Here is a 7,574-nt window from a genome sequence, read left to right on the forward strand (position 1 = left end):
GAGGGTCGGATGCGTCCGACCCGCGCGGGCGCGGGGGTTTTGGCCTTTGGTGTTTTCCGATTCTCCGGGACTTGTATTTTCTGCTGTTTTGCGTATTTGATCGTCTTGTTGATTTGTACGCATTGTTAACTTGTTTCATGCGTTCGTTAGCTTCTTTACGGCACTTTGGATCCGCCCAGCATGCACGTCGGGCACTTTTGATCTTGACCAACACGCACGAGCTGATTGATGCGCGCGTGTTGACCGACGCGCGCGAGGTGATTGACGTGCGTGAGCTGATTGACGCGCGCGTGTTGACCAATGCGCACGAGGTGATTGACGCGCGCAAGCTGATTGACGTGCGCGTGTTGACCGACGGTGGCCGGTGAGCGCACAAGACACAGTTGGTTCGCCATTCCAGTTCATGCGCTTGTCGGCGTCAGATAATCCTCTTAGACTCGGATAACTATGTTCGTTATCTTCTCTTCGTCTCGAGCTATCTACGGACACCTATAAGCATTTTTAGACGCCTACAGATGTTTACGGGAAAAATTGCTTTCTTCATTGAGTTCATTGTTCTCTCGAGTAACTGTTTTTCGATTACAAAAGATTCGGTCTTTTTATAAGATCCGGTTACAACGAAATCAAAGAAAAAATAAAAAAGATTACAACTTTCCTTTTTTGAACGAATCACGAGCTCCTGTTTTGCGGTCTCTCGCTTGTGTGGGTTCTTTGCCTGCGCCAGGGTTAATCCGTGGACCACCGCGCGATCTTGATCCGGTCGGATCTACACGGTATCGCGGGTATTATTTCACGAAAGAAATAACAGCCGAGGGGATTATTTCACCAAGGAAATAATAGCCCGTAGTAATCGAAATCGACCAAGCGAAATCGAGACTCTTTTCGGGATCAAAAACCAAGTTTTGATCCGGAGGAAAACCGTGTAGATCTCAGATCTGATCTCTCTCGAACTCCTGCCTTATTTGGCGTGGATGATCGCCAAGAACCAGATCTGATATGTCCAAGTCTTCAAAGTTCCAAAGCTTTAATCTTTTTAAATTTTGAGCCTTCAATCCAGCAGAGCTTCACCTCCAAAAGTTCCAACCTTTCACAAATGAGCCATCAAGTCCTATTTATAGGCACTCAGATCTGTGCCTTGGCACAGATCTGGCCGGCCACCAATTGGGGGCTCGGCCACCGAGCCACCTAGAGGTGGCTCGGTTTTGGCCGAGTCCTCCAGGTGTTGTGCCGTGTTGTTCGTTGTCCGGTTTTATGGTTTCGTGGTTTATCCAAGTTTTATTGTTGATCTAGACTCTGATTTGGTGTCCGGATCCTGATTTGGCAGTAAATCCGCCTTGTCGTTGATCTGAACTCTAATTTTGGAAGTCCGGATCCCGATTTGGCAGTAAATCTGCCTTGGAGTTCAAGTTCGAATCCGTTCTACGGTCGGATGACTTGTTGACTCACCGAACTGTTAGCTTGATTCCGCACGCGAATGGATGCATTCCGTTGCTTGCGTACGATTCGTTAATCTCGTCGCCTCGTTAATCCGCTTCGTTGCGTGTCACTTGGCTTCGGTGTTGTGGACTGACGCTCGTGTTTAGATATGTCGCCCGATAGTTCGTTGTTTTGTTGAATTACCGTGCCGAGCTGTGTTAAGGGACCTATAAGCAGTTTTATACGCCTACAGATACCCCCTCCAAAGTATTTCAGCCTCGTTCTTTTATAGAAGAGTCTGGAATGCTTTGGATATGATTGCCCCAACCTTCAATCGGTATGACGGGACCTCGGAATGGCTTTTGTTCTTGATTCCTTCAATCCTTCAGGCTATTCGGTGCTTTGTCGAATATCTGTAAGGGCTCCGGTGCTGCATTTATTGTCTGACCGTTGTCGGGATTTTGACCTTGAAGTTGATTCCCGATTTTCTGATCTTTAGCTCGTGCTTGTTGGTTCAACATAGAACTGATTGTTGGCGTTGAGTCTTTATTTGCGACGCGTTGTCCGGCGTAGTGTTGTTGAGTTATCCTTAAGAATATTTTTAGAAAAATATTCTCCAGAAACTTCTCAACCAAAAATAGGGACTAGTTTATACTCGTATACCTTATTGGAGTAATTTTTGTGCCCGAATGAGCTGAACCGGCCTAATAATGAGTTGAACCGACCTGATATTGACCTAAAAAAGGCAGTAATTAGGCTCAAAAATCTTCCGACCCTTCCGAATGTGTGGGAGAGGAAAGGATAAACAAAGGATTGAACCCTCGGTCGATTTGAAGTCGTTTCGATGTTCGATTCAGCTTCAATTTGAGTTCTGGTTCAAATCTGGTTCAAATCTGGTTCAAACTGGTTCGGTCTGGTTCAGGGCTGGTTTACATTATAAAAGGGATTCTTTTTCTTCTTTCTTTTCCTCCTCTTAGGGCCGCCCCCCCCCCCTTGTCCCTCTTTTTGGATTTTCCCTTCCCTCGAGCATCCTTTCACCCTCAAATCTTCACAATTGTCTTAGATCTAGTCTTCCTTTGGATCTTAGACTGAAAAATCTCTCAAAAATCTCTATATAAAAATTTCTCTCAGGCCCCTCGAGCACGTGGTTTGAGCTTCTTTCAAGATCTGATTTTTGTCGGATCCTCGAGCTTTCTTTCAGGTATATCCTCCATAATTTTAGCATATTTCATGCTTAATTTAATTTATGAACTTGTGGGGATCACATGCGAGGGTTAGGATTATGATTTGGCGCCTCGAGCTCATTTTTCAGGGGGGGTAGAATTACAATAAAAAGGGAAATTTTTTCTGGATCTGATCCCCTAATTTATTTTGCAGATCATCATGTCGCGTGTCCCGAGAGGTCGCTCCCCTGCTGCACCGGCTGATGGCGTGCTTCCCTCGTACGCTGGTGAGCTATTTTTGGCATATTTGGAAATTTACCAATTAGTCCTCTTTTTCCTGGAAATTTGCAAATTAGTCCTTTTTCCCCATATTGTTCTCCTTGGTGAGGCAATCGGGAAGAGCCTTGATTCTCCTTGGTGAGGATCGACGCTTTAAAGATGGGTTTTTCTTGGCAAATTCAAATCTTCCGGTATATTGGGGCGATTTCGTGTTATTTTACACTTTGTAGGTCGATGTATGTTACCACGTTATTTACGTGATGATGCATACCCTTCTTCCAGTGTAAGAAACTCAAAGTCGTTTCTCCAATTACCCCGTGGACGATTTTATTTCGCTTTTTTATAAGACGGATTTAATTCATAGATAATTTTCTGACTCTATCCTTGTTTTGTTGCAGTTGAGCTCCCCACGGAGGTTTTCTCTTCGGTTCCCGCCAGACAGGCTATCGGTCCACTTCCTCGGTTGAATTCCCACGATAGGGGGATGGTGAGACCCGAAATCATCCTGATATCCGACGATGAAGAGGAAGAGGATCCCATTGCTGCAATTATGCCTAGCCAAGAATTTGTCCTCCCGGTCCCCGAATCCGTGCAGGGCATCCTCCAAGAATTAGAGAAAGTCATGCAACAAACGGCCACTGCCATTAGTTCTGGTTCTGGACGGGGAAGATTTTATGATTTGCTCCCTTTCATAGCAGATAGTCTTAAAGACATTCGGCGTGTAGGTGGCATCCGGCTAGCTAGACGATGTGAGTTAAAGTTGACCTGCTTAGAGGAACTCATGTATCGTTTGGAAGAGCTAGTACACTCCGACTCACATGATGAGGTCACGCCGCTCATGATCAATGCTCAGATTCAAAGGATGCATGAGCGTAAGGCCCGAGCGAGACGCATATCAGAGCAAGAAATCATCATTGCGAACTTGTACGAACGGCAACGTCATCTGCGAACTAAGATAGATGCTTATAACAACATTGCTGAGAGTACGGGGATTAGGACCGTCCAAGGGGAGAGGACTCTAAAAGATTTTGAGCTCGAGAGCACCAGAGTTCAAAATGTTTATAGAGGAGAACTGGAAGCTCTTCACGCGTTGTACCGAGAAGACGTAACTGCCGCCGCTGCCGCCGCTCTTACTTATGCCAAGCTTCAGAAGGAAGAAGAGGAGAAGATTCGAGCGGAACATGCAGAGAAACTTGCCGCTGTTAAGGCTAAAATTGCTTCATTCAGTTTGTTAAATCTGATTTGAGACGTCTTCTTGTATCTCCACTTGGTCTGATTTTATTAATGAAACAAAGTCTTTTCTTTAGCGCACTCTCATTTTTATCATTATGTTTCTCTGTTGATTGTGAACCCAACGGTCATAATACTTACAGGATTTTTGGCAAACCCTCAGCCATCAACGGGTTTGATAAGCCTTTACCGACTACCGTTTGAGTCGGGCTAGCATGCGGATTGTCTAAATCCGTTCCGCATGTAACGTTATGCTAAGAGAGTGAATTCTCCTAGACTCGGTGCTATGATGTCGAATACATAGACTTCGCCATTGTTACGGGAATAGGCTACCCGACGACACGTGTTAGGTATTGACTTTAGGATTTTTGGCTAACCCCCAGCCTTCAACGGGTTTGATAAGCCTTTACCAACTACCGTTTGAGTCGGGCTAGCATGCGGATTGTCTAAATCCGTTCCGTATGTAACGTTGTGCTAAGAGAGTGAATTCTCTTAGACTCGGTGCTACGACTTCAAATACGTAGACTTCGCCCTTGTTACGGGAATATGCTACCCGACAACATGTATTAGACGCTGACTTATACCTACTTAGGCTTCGGGATAAAATACCCCAGAATCAAACTCTGGTGTCTTTTTCTACGGAGAAAGACTAAACCGGCGACGCGTGTTAGGCGTCAGCAAATCCCTTCTTAGGATTCAGGATGACATTCCCCATGCGTGTAAGGCATGGATTTTGGTGTTATTAATAACAACCTGCCACAATGTTGAATATGTGGACGGGTGTTCTTTTTAACGGTTAAGAACTAACCGGCAGCGCATGTTAAGCGCAGACTTATCCTTGCTTAGGTTTCAGGATAGAATACCCCAGAATCGAACTCTGGTGTCTTTTTCTACGGAAAAAAGACTAAAGCGGCAGCGCATGTTAGGCGCAGACTTATCCTTGCTTAGGATTCGGGATAAACTTCCTAGGATGAATCCTAGATTGATAAATTTTGGAAAAGATCAGTGCGGGAAAGGAAGAATTTTATATTCTATTTCCCGGTCTTCTTTTAGGGTGAAGGCGAACCCGAAAAACAAGGAAGGAAGATTTTTATATTCTATTCCCTGATTCTGGAAAGGAAGAATTTTATATTCTATTTCCAGCGCAAAAGAAACTAGAAGTGGGATCTCCACTCCGAGAATCTGGAAAAATTAGATAAACTTACCTTTTATAGGATTGGTTATCTAATTTGAAAATGATTTTTTCGTTTATCGAAATAAAATTTCAACTTAGGTTATAACCATGAGAAGGCTTAACCAAAGAGGAAAAGAGGGGAGTTCTTTCGTTTATCGAAAGGGGACTCTGAATTGAAAGTGGACCTCTTGTTCATGGAAAGATTTGGGCCAGAAAGACATTTTTGGTGGACTCACTGTCAATTGAAATTGATCAGTGAGGGATTTTGGTGGTGAAAATGATTTTGGGTTATCCTCTAGAATATTAAGTGTAATATTCTTCAAGGAACTTCCCGGTAAACGAGTTATCCTGAATATATTAGGGATAGTACTTTTTCAGGAACTTCCCATTTATTGGCATTAATTGCCTGTCGCCGTCTTGAGTAATCAGGCGATATGCGCCGTTTGAGTAGACTGTGTCTATCACAAACGGTCCTTCCCATTTGGGTTCAAATTTACCTTTCTTCTTGGAGTTGAGGATTATCGGTCGGCGAGCAGCGAGGACCAGATCTCCTTCCTTGAAGCTTCTCTGTCGGACTCTTTTGTTAAAGGCTCTAGATATTCGGGCTTGATAAAACTCAATTTGTTGTTGAGCTTCCAAACGCTTTTCATCCAACCTTTCGAGTTCTTCGAGACGTTTTTGATGTTGTTCTTCTGTCGACATCTCGGTTGCGAGAGCGATCCGAAGGGATGGGATTTGAATCTCCAATGGTAGCACAGCTTCACATCCGTATACCAACGAATATGGGGTGGCTCCTGTAGGTGTGCGTATGGTGGTGCGATAAGCCCAGAGTGCTTCACCGAGTTTATCGTCCCGGTCTCGTTTATTGGTCTTCACGAGCTTTGACAAGATTTTAATAATCGTCTTGTTAAACGCCTCAACTAATCCATTCGCAGCGGGATAGTAAGCTGTTGACAAAATATCTTTAATTTTGAACTTGTCACAAAACCTGACGAAGGCGTTGCTTATGAACTGTGGACCGTTGTCATGAATGATCCGTCTTGGCATGCCGTATCTGTATATGACATGATGCTTGATGAAATTGATGACGTTGTTCGTCTTCACTTCTCTAAGCGGAATCGCTTCAGCCCACTTTGAAAAGTAATCCGTGATTGCGAGGATGAATCGATCACCTTTGACTGAAGGGGGAAAAATAGGACCGACGATGTCCATGCCCCATGTCTCAAACGGCCAAGACGTGGTTGACGTGTGCAACTGCTCTGGTGGTTGGTGCATGTAATTTGCATGTATTTGACAAGCATGATACTCTCGGGCGTATTCGATTGCGTCACAAACCATTGTTGGCCAAAAATATCCCATTCTCCTGATGCGATCATACAGTTTGGGACCGGGCTGATGCGCACCACATTCTCCTTCGTGTGCTTCTTTAAGAACTTCTTCTGCTTCTTTGTTCGAAAGGCATCGGAGTAACAAACCATCGTACCCTCTACGATATAACGTATGGGTTTTGGTATTATAGAAGAATCTTGGTGCTCTTCGGTGAATTGATTCTCTTTCCTTTACATCCTCTGGCAAAATACCATATCGGACGTAGTCAATGATAGGAAAGCGCTAATCTCGGGACTCAGACCTAATTTGAGTTGAATTCACTTCCTTAGCATTTATGTTTCCGTCATCTTCCTCTTCAATATCCATATCGTATATGGGTATGCAGAGCTGATGCGTCCTTATTGTAACTAATAGTTCAGTTTCGGGGGGCTGCGCAAGTGATACCGCTAGTGCCGCCAGTGCATCCGCATAAGCGTTCTGGAGACGAGGGATATATTCGATAAAGAATTCTTCAAAAGAATCTGCCATTTTGATAACCTCCTGGTGGTACGGGATTAGGTCTTGGTTCTTGACTTCATACTCTCCACGTACTTGGTTGACTATCAATTGATAATCCCCAAAAGCTTCGAGATATTCGACCCCCAGCTCCTTGGCGAATCTGAGTCCAATGAGAAGCACGTTGTACTCGGCTACGTTATTGGAACACAGACTAGTCAGTGAATAAGCCCGAGGCATCACATGTTTCCCCGGGGAAATTAAGACAACTCCAACTCCGGGTGAATAAGCCCGAGGCATCACATGTTTCCCCGGGGAAATTAAGACAACTCCAACTCCGGAGGAGACTGTAGAACATCCGGGGGTTATTGCCCTATTAACTGCTCTCGAAGCACCATCGAAGTACAATTGCCATACTTGTTGGTGTGATGTAGTGTTAACTTTATGAGTTTCATCCGACAAGTCGTCATATACTTCTACCGTATCCG

Source organism: Asparagus officinalis, chromosome 10 (genome assembly GCF_001876935.1).
Source record: "Asparagus officinalis chromosome 10, Aspof.V1, whole genome shotgun sequence".
Lineage (NCBI taxonomy): Eukaryota > Viridiplantae > Streptophyta > Magnoliopsida > Asparagales > Asparagaceae > Asparagus > Asparagus officinalis.